The sequence below is a fragment of the Stylophora pistillata genome, chromosome 14 (assembly GCF_964205215.1).
Source record: "Stylophora pistillata chromosome 14, jaStyPist1.2, whole genome shotgun sequence".
Taxonomy (NCBI): Eukaryota; Metazoa; Cnidaria; class Anthozoa; order Scleractinia; family Pocilloporidae; genus Stylophora; species Stylophora pistillata.
The window spans coordinates 22549681-22565617 of NC_142532.1; the positions used below are offsets into that span (position 1 = coordinate 22549681).

Here is a 15937-nt window from a genome sequence, read left to right on the forward strand (position 1 = left end):
GATTGCACCCACGGTTCGCACATTGATCCAAAGAATTGATTGAAAAACTCTCTTCAACGTCGTAGTAAACAGAACCTCATGTAAGAACTGCTTAGTATTTTTCATTTAAATGGTCACACGCTAGGGTTTCATCGATTGAGTACGCCGTGACAAACAGATGATATAAAACAGATGATATAAAACAGACGAATTTTATATCATTTATATTTAAGCTTATATTATTTTTAAACTCTGTAATTTATATTCATATATTTTCCTGGGTACATTAGCATCTCTGTTGTTGGAGGTCTAACAAGCCTCATTTTCATCCGAGTTTAAATAAAGTCATCAACTCATCATCAACACGAATTCACAGCTCGGTTGCTTTCATTTGAAAGGCTCAATCTATAAACTTTAAAGTTAGAAACACTTTGTATAGCATGATAACCAACACCACATAATATAGGGTCTTGGGGTAAACTGTTAGCTGAAAAAGGGGAAAAAAATCAGCAGTCAGGCGTAAAAATTGACAAACTTTTAACCGTTAGTCGTAAAGAAAATTCAAAAGATAATTTTTAATTCAAAAGATAATTTTTATTTTAACCGAAACGGAAAGAAATTAACCGATAGCCGTAAAATGGCCAAAATTCTAACCATTAGCCGTAAAGGCCGAATAACCCCAAGAAATCCTCATAAAAGAGCTGCTTATTAGTTCCACATTTACATAAAAAACCCTCACGGTGGGAGTGAAAAAGAAGGATATTTTTTGTTTTAAGTTCAAGTTCACAGGAAGTTTAAGAATGTTTTTAACATGGTAAGTCATCACTTCAGGGTGTGCCTCGTAGAACCCGAACCTCAAGTCTGAATATACAGGCTATTCTTCGAAAAAACCTTACTGTATGGCCAAAAAAATAAGAAAAAAAAAGAAAGAAAACCGTAGCAGAATTTTCTTGTCTAAGCGGGGTCTACACTACCTTGTACCTACGCCGATTCATTATTGTGCTGCCTCAGGAAATGGGGGGCCTTTGATTACATTTGATTTTATTAAAAATGTCGGAGGATCTCGCGCAAAAAACTTTTTAAATACAGCGCGCACTCTCTAAATCATTCTTCTCTGGAGTAGGAATTTAGCTCCAAAATGTTACCGTTGGTGGCAAGCTTGAGTTTTGTTGGCTACCCTTAACAGTTTTTGCTGTACGATGACCACAAAAGAATCATTCATATGGGATACATCATCACATTTTCATCAAGTACGTTTCTCGTTTCTTGTTCAAGAAAATAAAAAAGTATTACACTTTTTTTTCCGTTTTCACCGCTCTCTAAGCACTGCTGCAAACATGGCGATCGAAGGTTTGCCTTTTGTATTTTATCGTCCTCAAATTTCTCAGTTCCCTTACCATCAACGGTTTAGATGTAAAGGCTAAGTCCCTTTGAAACGTATGACACAGATATGACCGGCGAAAGGAAAGTCACGTGAACATTATGCGAAGGAACATGTGACAAGTTAGCGTGCTCGCCCTCACAAGTTTAACCCTGAGACATTGCCGGACTCGTTTCCAGGGCTCTTTTCCCTCGAGATTTGGAGTGATTTGGGAACGATACCGCGGGGAAATTATTTTCTGAGTCTGATATAAAACGTTTTATTACGTTTGCTCGTTTTTGCCGTGGATTGCTTATTTCAAAATTCGGGCAGGAATACATGATCTGATTAGCAATTATTGCATTTAGAAGCCTGACACGACCTTTTCCCGTGTTTTAATCGGCTTAAGTTTTTCATCGGCTTAGAAATAAATATTTTTTCGTCGAGACTTTTTGTTCCTTTCAGCATTAAAAATGATATAAATCAGTGCCGGATTCTATCTGAGCTCTATTTGAATTACAGTCGGGAAAGAGCGAACTACAAAGCCAATTCCTCGAGGAAAAAAAGCGAGATGTATTTTGAAAGTACGTTTTAAGTTTCCTTTTGCCAATGAATTGATGTGCCCATAAGAAAACAGTAATTTTTCTCCCTCATTTAACGTCACTGTTTATTCAGTATATATGTGCACCGATACCAAAATATATCTACTTCAAAAACGTGCGAAATATTTCCAAGTGTATGAAATCCATCAGTGCACTCTCTAAAAACGAACTCCAAATTACCATCTACGTAAATTAAAAAAATATCACAAAGTCGATTGGTCTCGTATCTGTCAGTTTTATCAGATTGAGGTTGATGAGGCATTTATTAACTGCTTGAAGATAATTTACACATGCATACATTAAGTATATACACATGCATATATACCATAAGTTTAAAGTCATCAGGTGTGATTTGTGAAACCCCCCTTTTTTTTTTCATTTAAAACTGATGAAATCTAAATGAGTCCTTGCAGTTTTTTGGAAAAATGTTTATTCATGCGTCCGTTTTTAATTTTCCCATCCAATTATCATATCAGTTTTTGGGTGTGTGTGTTTAAACTCTCAGATCTTGCCAGGTATTTCAGATATTTACTCTTAATCTGTGATAATGAATTATGAAACTGTTTTAGTGTTCGTTCTGTAAAGCAATGAGTACAACGTTCAAAGTTTAGAGTTACACAGATTCACACTAGTTTTAGTGCGAGTTTAACGAAAGGCGAACCACACAAAGACTACCAGCAAAAGAATATACAGTTCATAAACTCTTGTTACAGGTAAATATATTTTATCGTGAAAGGAATAGCCAAAGAATACATTCACCTCTGCAAAATTCCCTCAAAAGAAAGGAGTGTGTTTTTCATCACAAGTGGATTCTTGCCTTGGAGACGGGACCATTGACCCAAGGCGTGCGAACAGTAAAATGATTTAATACCCAAGAAGATTCCAATGATATTTTTCTTCCATACTTTCAATTTAAGCCTCAAGATAAATCACCTCACAGATTTCAGTTGGAAAGTGCAGAAATCGTTGCGGTTTCAGTGACGCAAAATGCTCATTTTTACATTGGTTAAATTATTTCAACTATGTTTAGTAGCTTGAAACTAGAAATTGAATATTTATTGCGGGGAGGGGGGGGGGGGATCAACCCCGTAGCCATAAAGCTTATACACGGTCTCAAAAACGGTTTCTAGCTGTTTTGGCCAAAACCTGAGCGTAGACATTAAACATTATGGTCTTTGATCGGTAACGGTTTTCATAGAGCGTGTGCATGTAACTTGTGTTTTCAACGCCAGTTGAATGACAGAGAAAGGGAAGTAACCCAATCACATCGTTCGAGCTGAATTTTCAGGTAATTAAAAAATTTCCAACTCTTTACTTCGGCACCGATGCGAAATGCTATATTTTTGTCTTATATAGGCAGAGGTTAGGATTTGGAGAAGCGGGAAGCACAGCCCGATCACGAATTCTCGAGCTACACTCCTCCAGATTTGTTGTGTTTTGTGTGTGTGTATGTGTGTGTGTGTGGCTATGAGGACAGAAAAGGAGGGTCTTACCCGTTTTTTCGCTGCCTTTTATCATGTCACAATCTGAAAACAACTTTTATCGAAGTATTGGATGTTATTTTGACATAAAAAGTCAAACACACGCAAAAAATCAGTACCTGAGGCGTGCGTGAAGATGAGAAGTCAGTCCTTTAACATCAGTTAGTCATGCAAACGACCGCAAAAGAGTACGCCATAAACTGGTGGATCGCTCTCTGGAAAGAGTCCATAAACAGACGGAGAATTAGATTTTCTACGTCAGGTAAAGCAACTTCAGTGGTAAAAGAACGCTCCGTTTGCTTTTCAAGTGTAACTTCCTCGAGATAGGGTAAATAAGTGCCCCACGAGTCAGCAAAGTATAGTCAAATGTCAGAAGCGCTGTGTCATTGTAAAGTTATGGCTGATTAAAATCGCCTGCAGTTTCAGGAACATTTAGTCAGGAAATCTGTCAACTGATAACGATTCGAATGTAGAGACATCGTTTTACATAAAACAGAAACGCTGTATTGCCATATTTTTATCTGAAATAAAAAGACTAACAAGAAAACTCAAATTTTATCCTCATATCCTGAAAAATTGTCGCTCCGGAATTCTGACAGAGAAACTATTCAAGGCGAAGAAACATTAAAAAAAATGTATATATCATTTTAATAGAAATATCGCGAAATAACTCGGGCAATCGATGTTTTCCGGTCAGCTTTGCTCTTTGCCCTTTGGCCGGTCAGATTTGAGTTAATAATCTGCTTGAAATGTAAGAGGGTGCAATATCAGTCAGGCTAATCGTTCGCGAACGTAAATGAGAACGGAAAACAGCACTTGTGCTCGTTCCAATATCAGCTGGAAAAAATCTGGGACAAGAATTCGAATCCGGAAATTCTCTTCGCTCCCAGTGCAATATGGAATGAGAGTAAGGCCGGTTTTAAAAGCTAGAAAAGACACAGCCAAGCGAGTCAAGCGAGATCCAACAAAAGCTGTGTCTGCTAGACACTAGCTGAAAGCAACGACCAACCTTTACAATATTTCACAATCATTGAACAGTTGTCCGTTATGGAGAGACAAGTTACAACTGGGGTAAATGCTTCCCTAGCTGTTGCGATTCAGAAATTTAGCATTTTTTCAGTACATAATTGAACAAAATTTCTTTTTCTAGTTGCTAAAAAGATTCACGGTTCTTTCAGTCGGCTGATGAATCTGAAATTTGATTCTGTTCTGAACTGCGCTGTGATTGGTCCAGAAAATACGCCCCATTCTCGCAACCAATCATAAGCCAATCTCGGCTTCGTTACTCACGCTCTCCCGCGCTTCTGGCAGTTCACTAAGCTTGTCATTTACTGTTGATTTCTAATGGCTTCCCTGTGGTATTCCCTATTGTTCCGTTTGGCTTTGTGATTACACGAAATGCTCTTCGAGAAAAACAAACACGAAAAATAAGCGACAAAGTAACAAAACAAAACAAAATGAACTTGTGGCGTTTTAAAGGGTGTTTCCCCGTTCCATTGGGAACGCTCTATCAAATTCAACAACATGTGTTCTTCATGATGTTTTAAAAAAAATAAATTAGTGTATCTATATATGGCGTACCTTTTCTGCATGTTTTTTTTTTTTTTGAATCAAAATAGGACAAATAAGATTAAATTTAGCGTCGGAGATAGCCTTCTAGATAAAAAGATAGTATTTATCTACGATATCGTTATAAAAAGAAGAAAAAATTGAAAAAGTCTGCTGAAGTTGTCGGATTCCAAAGCAGATTTTACCTGGCGTGTTATTTTGCATTTTTCGAAAGACAAATGTAGTTAAACTGAACATTCTCGTGACAACGAAGTCTTTACGCCTGGTAAAGTTGAAGAATCAAAACACTTCCTGCCTAGCGCGACTGACAGCAGATCAAAAGATCTTACGATACGGTATACCTTTCCAGTGTATGTCATACGACAAGAGATAGATTCCGGCAATCAGAAAAGTGGATATTTTTGCTATGTTAGTGATTTTAGAAAGACATATAAATAATCTAAAACGGATATTCGGCTCCAAGCAAGAACCAGTCGATATTACAAGTAATTCATGTGTCATTGTTAAGACTTTGAGCCCATAGCTAATTCACTCTATAGTCACCGAGTGTTATTCGAAATGTTGCAGCCGATCATAAAGGGTGGTCAGGAGTGCGTTGACCATACCTCGAAAAACCTCCATGAAACGAGGAAAACTAGTTCGAGCAAAGTTTAAAACTGACTCCACCTGATGTCGCGATTTTAGCAACAGCTTTCCCTACCCAAATTAAATATTCTTGTGTCAAATATCCATAGCAGGAAACACTTTTGTTGAGTATAAGTTTCAAAGAGATAATGCATCATTTTAGGGTAAATTAGAAGTAGTAAAGATAGAGATAGCTCAGGCATACTTACGGCCGAAAACTGAAATAGCTCCGGTGTGAATTTTGTGACTAATGCAGGTTAGGAAAGTAGTAACCGCTCACACTATACTACCTCAGTTGGGCATGTGTTCTGACTGAGTTTCTACCCTTGTAATGTTAATATAATGCTGCACGCTGAGCGATCGATTTGTCGAACTTGCTAAACAATAGACAAAGGAAGGGTGGTCACGATTTTGATCTGTCAGACGAAGCTTATTAAGGTCGCTTGACTAGACTAACATTTGGCGGAAATCTCAAAGTCTAACATCAAACGAAAACTCTTGATGTTATTAATAAATGGTCCTAAAGTTTCCCAGAGTCCAACATACGACATTTCCAAGGGTCGCTTCTTAGCGGCGTCGTTTCGTGACGATTATACCACAACTATTAGAGGGAATAACGGCAGACTCACGATAAAGGAACAACATTTAGAAAAGTTATTGTTTTATTCATGCATAAGCCACCGACAAGTATCACCTCAAATTTCTGAAAATAACTTTTCAGATTGTTAGTCCAAGGTCACTTGATTGTTCCACGGAGATTTGAAAAAATGAAAAGAGGGTCTTAATCTAGGTGTTTTTTAGCCATTGATGGTCTTTACAAAGGAAACAATATTTGTTTCTTAATATAGGCCTTTTAAACACGTTTTCCAGCACAGCAGGGCATGATATGAATAAAACGAATAAATTACGAGATAAAGATTACCTAAAAAAAAAGTCTCGCGCAGTTTGACTTGACGTATTTTTAGTCATAAGGTTAATGAATCCGGAATAAGGTTATCAAACGGCTAGTTCAGAAGTCTGGAATCATTGTCATCCGCCCACAAGCTATCAATCATAGTCACAAAGTTACCGGGGTGCTCTCAGAGCTATTTTCACAGCCATTGTGTCTAAAAAAGCGTCACCCAATCACTGCATCAATATCTTGTTGATAGGGCTCTCATAGAGGCGTTTCTCTTTAACTCTCTTGTATGTAATTGTCAAGAAAACCAATTTATGACATTCAATTAACTGGGCCTTGTCTGGTTAACTTTTGTCGAATTTTGCTCAATTAAGATAAAAATATCAATTTAAACATATTCAAACCTAGCTGAACAAAGAGCGTATTGTTAAAATTTTACCATGATCGATGGCGCTCAAAGATGACCTCGAGATGCTAAGATTTTATAGTTTTGTTTTCAGGGATCATATTGTGAGAAACTGAGTTTTTCTTGTAACCTGTAGGAATGTAACATTAAGTCAGTGATCGGTGTACTTGATTTCAGCAGGTGCAATTTTGAGGTACATTGTTTGACAAAGCAGAAATTCGAATGTGTTGTTAGAAAGATGAATAAATAAGGAAAAAACTAAAAAGGCTGAAAACTTAAAGGTTTTAATGCTTCGCTGAGTTTCATAGTCTATAGACCAACCACATCTTGCGATAGGGGTCTGGAAAAGATACCAATGCTCAGTGAAGATCTGTATTCTTTTAATTTACTCATAGCCTGTATGTTAATTAGTTTGATTTATGAGAATAAAACAGAAATAGCTTTGTGTAAACATAAGAGAAGGGTTATGCCCTCAGGCGGTTTGGAAAAATGTCTCTTTCTTGAAAAGAAGTCTGTTACCATAGATCTCACAACTCGTTAGAAATTAGCCCTTGTTTTACTTAATTAATAAGTAAAATCCCTGACTTCCTTTCGCCTTTTTTTTTTCTTTTTTGCTTCTACCATTTTCAACTATAAGTACGAAGGCTAGGTCATGCAAGCTGATGATGATAGATTTGCACCGTTTTTATCCCGTGCACTTTGATCTCCCAAGTTGAAGTTATCTAACCATGGAAATTCAGAATACCTAGTTCCCGCGCACTTTGATCACCCCAAGTTGAAGTTATCTAACCATGGAAATTCAGAATACCTAGTTCCAGTTGTTATCTCTGGGATCAAAACTGAACCTCTACAGCAAAGATTGATTTTTGCCTGAAATGTTTTTTCCAAACTTAAAGATCAAGAAAAATTCTTGAGTATTTCGGGAAAGACGGTTCTAACAACAATTATTTGTTTGGAAGCGTGAAAATCACGAGAATTCGCTGTCGTTTAAAAATCTATTTCAGAACAGTCGTAATTGAAAAAGAACATCTGGGTTCGTTTACTAAAATAACTTGCGTGATCAGTGAAGCACAATCGGAAGATTGCACGTGGCATCGTGCATTCTTCGTGATCGAGACAGTGCCACTTTAAATTCACATGCAGAGACGTTTTTGAATCGCGTGAGGTTTTGTGTAAAGTGTTTGGGAGGTGACAGGAATCACAATTTTATGAAGAAACACTTGGTGACGAGCTAATCGGATCAGATTTCATCAAACAGAGTGCTATTGTTTACATGTGATAGCAATAGCCCGGACTAAATTTGGAAAGGCTTGAGATTTCAAATTGATGGCATCTCTCATGACAAACAAAAGGGGCATATTTTAACATAAATGTTGATTAGATAAACAGAATTAAAAAATTATGATATTTTATCGCATCTTGATCAAGAAGTTACTGGAAATTTAGCTGAAAGTAATCATGAGTTTATTCGGCTGGTTAAATTTCGAAAACAAACTGCATATCAGTTTCTCGCAGCTCAAAAACGCAAATTGAACATTCCTCGACGTCAACCAGGTATTTTTTTTCGACATCAGAACACCAAACCGCCATCAAAATGACTATCAATGTCCGCCCCTCAGTTTAACACATGCAAATGAATTGGTAAGTGGTTTTGTGGTCGGAATACCGTTGGACATATATATGGAAGAATCTTTGCTCGAGGGAGCTATTTTAAGAAACGACGCTCATTGAACTTCTAGAAAGCCAACCGTGACTGTGTTGTTTTGAAAGATTTTAATTGTCATTGTGTCATAGAGTCAAACACAGCACGTAAAATAATTCGACATTAATGAATCGACAGGTGAATGAGTGAATTAAAGCTTGAATCTCAAAACAGGGAAAAGTTGGACGACTCGGCTAAATTTTCGCATTTTAGAATAACGCCAACCCATTTTTGAATTCCAGTGCTAATTGCCGAGAAACTGTACAAACTTTGGTTCGTTTGTACAGCTTGACTTGATTCCTCCAATTATATTTACATAGACCCAGGACTTATCAACATTGAGGTAGAGAAAACGCGTCCGCGGTCTGGATTTATGGGCCCTGTGTACAGGTTTTCGATGCCGCGCCTTGCCAGTCTGTCACTATGTTCAAGCGTTCAACAAAACAATGTACAACGTATTTTCCCTTATCAGTCACTAAGCATTCTCCACTGGACTCAAACGACACTTGCAATCTAAGTTTTAAAGAACCATGCAGAGAATAAAAGGTCTTTATAATTATGCATTGTTATGACAAATAGAAGACTCGTTCATATATACGTTGATCTGTTACATGGCCCTAAGCTCATAACTTGTTTAGTACCGAGCTCATAACTTGTTTGTTCGATCTTTAAGCTTTTTATATTCCATTCATCTGATATTTGTCGCTGAAGTAAACTTTCCGAACTCCCGGTTGATGTGATTTGAAATAAGTGTTTAAGCGTTTAACGGGTAACAGCAACAGGCTTATGTTGCGGCAACTGACAGAAGTCCGCAATACACAACACAAACTCTACGTAGACAAACTTGATCCTAGTAAGCCCTTGAATGAAACACAAGGAATGAGATGTTGCATAAAGAAACAAACATACCTCTTTCAAAGTACTTCAAATCAACTCTTGCGATTAAACTCGAGTTGTTGTCACAGAGCAGATGTCACTAACGCAGTTTAGCCCAGATGTTGGAGCACAGCTAAAGAAACATTAAGCACAGAATGGCATTAACACTACACCGTAGTTTTTGAAGAACAGGAAAAAAGAAAATTTTATGCACCTCTGACAACAATGTGATAGCTGTTAGCTGCTAAGTCATCTCGTGTAATCTCATTAAATTGACGGTTAGTCATGCGAGGATATTTGGCATTCCCTTCCCCTCAGGCAAAAGGTCACTGCGCATTTGTGACGTTCAAATTCACAACGAGGTTTGCTGGAGCAGCAAGCTCGTTTCAAGGAGGATCAACGACAAATATTGACCTAATCAATGAGTTAATACAGCATGGCTTCATTTTATCCTAATGAGCGCAATTGTCAGATAATTCGAAGTAAATAGCATGCAAACGCGCCCCTGTTAATAGCTTATCATACTGGACAACGCAAAAAATCATTTTGTCACTTGTTTAACGCACTCAACTGATAGGGCTCATCTGTTTTGATCATCAATAACGAAATATTACGTTTCAGAGCCTGCGTCGATAAAATAAGTTGTATTTTTCAGAAAATGAGGCGAGAATTTTTTCTTTTTATGCACGGTAACAGTGATAGTGAAATAAAAATGTACTGAACGCCTCAATATAAGACTTATAATTGAGACAAACAGAGTTCATTAAAAAGTTCGATTACAAATATTGAACGCGTCTGAAAGCCGTTGGTGTAAATACCGAAAATGTAACAGTAAAATTCATCCTTTTACAAGCATTTTAGCCATAAGCTGGGCAATATTTCTCTAAAAATTTCCTGGAAAAAGATAATTTGCGTTAGATGCCAAAATATCAAAAGCTTTTTTCCGTTTTCAAAGTTGATACTTGTTGTAGAGTCTGGAAATTTCTCCATAATTGGCGGATCTCTAAGTAAAAAAAGAAATTTTAATTGTGCAACCAGTCTTTTCACGAAAACATTAATGGTCAAAGGTTTAGAGCTTTGTACGGACAATTCCAACAAGATATTCAGTAAACTAATAGGAGACAAGAAGAGACATTTTTATCAGCTGTATGGTGCCATCTTAACGAAAATTCACGGCAATTGCGTAGCATCCAGACTGAAAAGTGATAATTATCTTTTGAAGCTTTGCTAAAGTTGTGACCATTTCATTGAGAAGAGCTAAATCGTCCTCCTTGCCCAACGATAAGTTAAAATTGAACCCTTGCTTGGTTGGGTGGAAAAAATTGTTGTGTTCGTTGTCTGAAACAAATATGAATTCAAAACCAGATGTGATTCTTTTCGATGCCGCGCCTTGCCAGTCTGTCACTATGTTCAAGCGTTCAACAAAACAATGTACAACGTATTTGCCCTTATCAGTCAATAAGCATTCTCCACTGGACTCAAACGACACTTGCAATCTAAGTTTTAAAGAGTCTAAAAAATATATAAAAAAGATTAAAAGAATAATTAAATAAATAGATAAACTAGAAATAGAAAATTAAGAGATAAAAATAATAATTATAAAAAAATTCACACCGCCTGAAGTGGAGTGTTCATATGGTATATTAAACTCAAGATTTTCACAGTTAGCAGTTCACTATTACGGAAAAAAAAGAGTAAAGAACAGTCCGGTTATGACCATGTCTAGAAAATGCGAGAAATTACACCTTCGGTTTTGCTGGAAAGCCGTACTTCCTCGAAACAATCTCAAGCTTTGCTTTCCAAAAATAAACTGCCCGTGCGAATTAACCCTTGAACCATTCTCACAACTTGTCAACTGCGCGTCCTAAAGTTCTCGCACAGCTCAAACTAAAACCTTGAAAGATATTCAGCGCTGAAAAATAGTAAGATGAAAAATGTAGATTGACAAATAGAGAAACACGTCAATACAAAGGTAAAGTTGCACTTTGAGAAAGCAAATTATAAAAATTTAATGTTTTCCCAAAAAGGCCATTTAACGGCACAGGGTTACTTGTCTCGTCAATTCCACGTGCAACTACCGTGACTGCGGCATGTATTTTTTTTCTGCTAGAATCTAATATCTTCTCTGGAAGAAAATTACTGATTTCAAGCTGGAAATAAAGTTAAGTTGACACACAGTACTTGAAGGCTTTTAACGTAAACAGAGTAAAAAAAGCACTTTTTCCCGATTTTTTCGCACACCGTTTTCTGAGTTATGACTCAACTAACCGAACGCTTGGAAGAGGTTAGGGATAAGTTGTCTCCTCTAGCCCAGGCATTCAATCAATTGACATGGAAAGGCATGTGACGGGGATAAACGTACTTAGTATATTCATTTAAAGCTGGTAATAAGTGGTAAAAGTGAACTGCTAATTTTTTTTAGACTCCGCACTCCGCACTCCACGTTTTCGGAACAGCCACTATTTGGAGCTGTTGACGAAAAAGCGCTAGATTTTACAGAATGATTAAGAGGTAATTTTCGGATTGCACCATGATTGAATACAAGAAAAGATTGTAAACAATGCAAAGGATGCAGAAAAATTTTGCATTTACATAGTTTTAGCGAATTCGTCAAATTTTTATTTTGTGAAGGGCTTCCTAAGTCTAAAAATAGAGGGATTTGGAACTCAACAACTTTCTCGAACTCGTTCGGAAAACGAACAGAAATGAACTTCTGCTCTCTGACCGTGCAATATTGTGACAATACTTGTATTTGTATTTGAATTAGAAATATTTTTCTGTCTTATTCAAAACTATTTGAGGATTTGAAGCTCTATACCAATTAAATTTGCGGAAAGAATCTAGATTTACCTGTATTTTAACATGTTAGACTCAATGTATTCTCGGGCATTGAATAGTGCTTTGTTCAGTTGAAATAATTTTCTGGTTCCTTGAGCGAGCTCTGAGGGAAAAATTAAAAATAGATCTTTTTGCTCAGTATGGTGTCTACACTGCCTGTGTTTCAGCAGGAAAAAAAATCGGACGCGTACTGTGTTTTCATGTTGCCTCAACAAAACAGTTTCATTTTTAGCAAAGCTGAAAGCCAGCCATTGTTTTTCAGTCTGCATGCACTTCTGCTGACATGCAGTTTACGTGACAACTATTTATAGGTCGCACAGCGACTGAAGAGGATTGTAGAATGCACTGCGCGTTTCGTAGGTGAACGACGACTAACCCTTTCACTTATAAGTTATTCTTCTTACTGTCTGCTATACAATTCTTATGATGCAAGTTCACAGAATTTGGTACTAGATCAACTAATAATCCCCTAATTGATATTTGTCTTTATTCGCATCACTTGCCCGCTAGATATTGTGATGATATTGTAAGGAGAAATTCTGCCTTGGTCACCAATGGGATACCTAGCTTAAAATAGTTAGAAAGAGGTGAGTTAGAGTTTAGGTAAGAGGGGGGGGGGGGGTTGAAGCGTTTTGCTTGTGTCACGATAAAATATGCCTTATCCCCTCATAAGGCTCTTTAATACTGTTATGCCCCCCCCCTTCATTAGCAATTAATTTTCCGTAGTCCTCCCCCTTTAGACGCGAATGGCGACAATTAATCCCCTCCCCCTGAAAACTATGTGACCCTCCCGGTTGGCTCAATGGATAGAGCACTGGACTATTGTGCGGGAGGTCGAGGGTTCGAGCCAACACTCAAGGTCTTAAAATAATTCAGAAGAATTTGCTACCTTTCTATAACATCAAGAAATGGTTAGATATTCTAGTCTTCTCGGATAGGGACGAAAAAATGGAGGTCCCGTCTCCTGCAGGGTTGGGGGTAGGAGACGTTAATTTCCCACACACGAGATTACTAGGGGCGGCTGTCACCACCAAAAATACAACGATGTCAAATAGATCAGTAAATACAAAGATGGCTTAAGGATCAGCTGCAGGATAGCATAGCTAATAAAGGCATGGCATGGCCAAATTGTAGACACTCTAGGTTTCCTTCATGAAACAGAACATCCTAAACATAAACGGTCTAGTTGCCCATGTCAACTTGGAACATGAAATTCTGAAATGGAGCAGCTAAATTGCGAATAGTCTAGCACTCATTTACAATACAGTACACAAACGATTTAGCGTTGCGTCAAATGACTCAGGATAATACAGAGTAGCACAGCGTACGCACAAACGGTGTAGCGTTGGGTGAAATGGCTCAGCGTAATGTCGAATGGCACAGCGTACATACAAACTGTAGCTTTGCGTGAAAAGGCTCAGCGTAATGTGGAATGGTGCAGCGTACACACACAGCGTAATGTCAAATGGTACAGCGTAATGTCAAATGGCACAGCGTAATGTCAAATGGTACAGCGTACATACAAACAGCGTAGCGTTGGGTGAAATAGCTCAGTGTAATGCCAAATGGTATAGCGTACACACAAATGGTTTAGCGTTGCGTGAAATAGCTCAGCCTTCACGTCACGCCACAAGCAAGCTCGACGATTTGCCACAACATCGAAATATTTCATGTAATTGATTGTCTCAATAACAGAGTTTAATTTATGATTGGAAGAAAGTTGACAAGAAATATCATGTATCAGTTGATGTCTGTGGTGTTTACTTCATCCTCTGCAAAGGCTATATTCTTTCGTCAAGTGGAACAACTGCTTTGCTCATGCGCACACTCGGTAACGTAATCTGATGTGAAACGGACTTTAATAGTTTTTTCACGACCGGCTGATACACTGTACGAAGGAAACGAATAGTTTCATCTCAATTCCAATTTTTAATCAATGGGAGTATCGCCTAGCAGATAAACGTGGTGTATGGACATTGCGACAACGCCGCAAAAACGGGAATTTTCGAAGCAATTTAATGTTGAAATGTTATCAAGATGCGCATTTGATGCGCAATTAAGATCGATCAGGTTATCGAAGGAACTCATTGTTCACATGCAGTCAACACTCTTGGAAACTCCTACATATTTCTCTCCTATTTCCTCCACATGTCCATTTATCGTCCAATTCCTACGACTAGATGATCATCAACTAAAGTGGTCGAGTCCTCGAAATTTGCAGTGCTTAAAAATGCGTCAGAGAGAGATGAGATGCATTTTGCTAATGTCTTGAATTACTGATAATGCGCTCTTAAAACGAAGGCGTTGGTGATTAATTAAAACCGAAAGGAGGTGAATTGCAGAAAGTAGGTATTTGGCTAAATGATTAAAATCCTGGGTTGGAGACAAATTGTCTGTCTAGGAAATGAATTCAAGACTTTGTCAATTTATCACACTTTAACATCTGTTGTGTACGATTACACGAAGGCATCAAAGCTCTGTTTTTATCCCTTTCAGTAAAGATTCAAGCAAGCTAAGAGACAAACTTGCATGCCTTCAAATGTAGCCTGTAGAACAGGCGAAATCTTACTGTGTTTTTTTTCAAGCGATCTGAGACAAGGGCGAAACGAGTGCGAAGCACGTGACTCGCACTTTGCACTCACCTGGCGTCTGCCTAGTTGGACGAACTCGCCTTGAAAGGTTTTGCCCTTGATTGGAGCAAAGTGTACAGCACACAGCACTATCTTTTACATTGGCGACAAGAGGTAGTCTGATCCCGTTTCAAAACAGTTTCCTTAGTTCATCGGCCACCATTCTATTTACGGTATGTCATGAGACAGGTTTGTTACACAATTAAGCGCCCACAAGTCGGCAAAAAATACGTGCCATGCCTAAGGCTAAGCTACCTGAATATCAACCATCATTAACATCACTAATCTAAATTTGTTTGACAACAGACCTTTAACTTATTCGAAAGGGACGCGAATCGACGCACGCACGGTTCGTGAGCGGAGGGAGCCACGCAGCTTCGCGAATTATCACGGATGCATGTGATAAGCGAGTGTCATCTCTCCCAAATGCCCAATCGAGACCGCTAACATTTTCCTTTACGTTTCAAAGATTCAAACTGTAGGTACAAGAACTGTCGGGATTTCGCTTTGAGTCCACTAAGTCATCGAACAAGCACGATATTCGTCGTAAAATTAAGAGAATATTCGAGGCACCGCACTTAGTTGGTTTAAAAGCTATCTAAGCAGTAGGGAATGTAGAATTCAATGGTATCAGTTCAGATTCTTGTGAAATAAAGTGCGGGGTGCCTCAGGGCTCGTTACTAGGCCCCTGCTCTTTCTACTTTATATAAATGATCTGTGCAATATGTCAGAGGTCTTAGACTTTATTCTCTTTGCTGATGACACAAATATATTTTTGTCCCCCAAATATGTTTCTTTTCCTTCGTGAAATTTGGAATTCTGAATTGCCTATATTAACTCAATGGTGTCGAGCGAATAAGCTGTCCATTAACTTAAAGAATCGAATTTTATGATTTTTAGTCCTCGCCAAAAAAGGCAGACACTTGATATATCTATTCAAATTGACAACAATGTTATTGGACGTGTGAAAGA

The 15937-nt window shown here is 37.9% G+C and overlaps 1 protein-coding gene across 8 annotated transcripts in view; it reads right to left on the bottom strand.

Annotated features, from left to right (window-relative positions):
* The window catches only part of LOC111334558 (D(1) dopamine receptor), a 35559-nt gene that overhangs the window by 10473 nt on the left and 9149 nt on the right, over positions 1-15937 (bottom strand). Inside the window, exons 1-3 of one of the 8 annotated variants that reach the window (XM_088745389.1) lie at positions 14978-15176; positions 9531-9630; positions 3542-3637 (exon numbers count right to left, since the gene is read on the bottom strand). The gene's annotated coding sequence lies outside the window, so the exon portion shown is untranslated. Of the gene's footprint in view, positions 1-3541; positions 3638-5824; positions 5949-9530; positions 9631-9711; positions 9763-14977; positions 15177-15937 lie in introns of those variants that run through there. The other 7 variants (XM_088745390.1, XM_022940346.2, XM_022940348.2 and 4 more) reach the window with 7 other exon arrangements.